The sequence below is a fragment of the Pteropus alecto genome, unplaced genomic scaffold (genome assembly GCF_000325575.1).
Source record: "Pteropus alecto unplaced genomic scaffold, ASM32557v1 scaffold52, whole genome shotgun sequence".
Classification (NCBI taxonomy): domain Eukaryota; kingdom Metazoa; phylum Chordata; class Mammalia; order Chiroptera; family Pteropodidae; genus Pteropus; species Pteropus alecto.
Window position 1 is genome coordinate 666053 of NW_006433941.1, and position 2179 is coordinate 668231.

The window sequence follows — 2179 nt, forward strand, 5'->3', positions numbered from 1 at the left end:
AGAAATAGAAAAATCTCCAGAAAATAAGCTTATAGACATAGAAATATGCAAAAACTCAATGAGATCTGAAAAAAATTATGTAAACAATTTCAGGAACTGAAAAAAACAACTAGATGAGATAATGAGTTCTTTAGAAAGGAGAGTGAAACTCTCAAAAAGAACTAAATAGAACTTCTGGAAGTAAAGAACATACTGCAAGAGATGAAAAATGAAATAGCAAGCTTGGGAAATAGAGTCAACCAAATGGAGGAAAAGATCAGTGATATTGAAGACAGAAATCTAGAAATAAAACAGAAGGAAGAAGAGAGAAACCAAAGAATGAAAAATAATGAAAGAAAATACAAGAACTAGCTGATACCATCAGGAGAGAAAACATAAGAATAATGAGAATTCTCGAAGGGGAGGAAAAGGAGCAGGGATTAGAAAGCATTCTCGGACAAATAATTGATGAGAATTTCCTAAATCTAAAGAATGAGCTGGAGCTAGGAATTCAAGAAGTCAACAGAACACCCAATTATCTCAACCCAAAAAGGCCTTCTCCAAGACACTTCATTTAAAAATTATCAAAAATCAAAGACAAAGAAAGAATTTTCAGGGAAGCCAGAGAAAAGAAGATGGTAACCTATAAAGGAAAACCCATTAGACTATCATCAGACATCTCAGCACAAACCTTACAAGGCAGAAAGGAGTAGAATCAAACATTCAAACAATTAAATGAAAGGAACTACTAGACAAGAATAATGTATCCAGCAAAGCTCTCCTTTAGATATGAAGGAGAAATAAACACCTTCCAGACATCAAAAATTGAGGGAAATCTCCACTATGAGGCTTGCATTACAGGAAATACTGAAAGGGGTCAGCTCAGCTAAAACAAAATGACAAAAAATATATATACATAATTAGGAGTAAGGCATCTAGGAGACACATAGAAGCAGAGAAGTGCACCCCTTACTAAGAACAGGGTATTATAAGCTTAAACAATAAGAAGATAATTGCTATAGCAAGATAGTAATGAATGTTTAACATACATAGGAACAAATTGAGACAATAATGACTGAAAAGGAGATTTCAAGATCCAAATTTGCAAAGGGGAATGGAGATAAGACACGTGCAGAAGAAAATTGATGACCATATATATATAACTATCCTTTACATATTTGTAATGGTAACCACACGCCAAAGTTTTGGAAGTGAAGTATATAACATAAAACAAGAAGGACCAGAAGGAAAACTCACAAAACCAAAACAAAATAATAATAATAAACAGAAACACAAGGACAAGGAACCAATGGAAACATCAAGCTACCAGGAAGCAAAACATAAAATGGTTATAGAAAAACCTCATATTTTAGTAATCTCCTTAAATGTAAATGGACTTAACTCATCAATAAAAAGTCACAGAGTTGCAGAATAGATCAAAAAACAAAACCCAACCATATGCTGCCTCCAGGAGACACATCTCAGCTCCAAAGACAAATATAGATTCAAAGTGAAATGGTGGAAAATGCTATTTCAATCAAATGGCATTCAGAGAAAAGCAAGGTTAGTGGTACTAATATTGGATGAAATAGATCTCAAAATAAAAAAGGCAAAGAAAGATACCGAGGGATACTTTGTAATGATAAAAGGAATCATATACCAAGAAGACATAACACTTCTTAATATCTATGCTCTCAATCAGAGAGCACCAAAATATATTAAGCAATTACTAACAGAACTAAAGGGAGAAACAGATCAAATCACTATCGTAGTAGAGAAACTAAATACCCCACTGTTGGATATGGACAGATGATACAAACAGAAAATAAATAAGGAAATAACATCCTTAAATGAAACATTAGACCAACTGGGCATAATTGACATTTACAGAGACTTCCATCCAAAAACTGCTGACTTATAAATTCTTCTCTAGTGCACATGGAACATTCTCAAGGATTGACCACATACTGGAACACAGAAATAGCCTCAACAAATATAAGAAGATTGAAATCGTATTAACCATATTTTCTGATCATAATGTTTTGAAACTAGAGATCAACCGAAAAAGAAAGCAGGAAGAACCACAAATATATGGAAATTAAACAACTTGCTACTGAAGAATAACTCGGTCAGGGAAGAAATAAAAAGAGAGATCAAGAGATACATAGAAACGAACGATAATGATAGAATAACATATCAA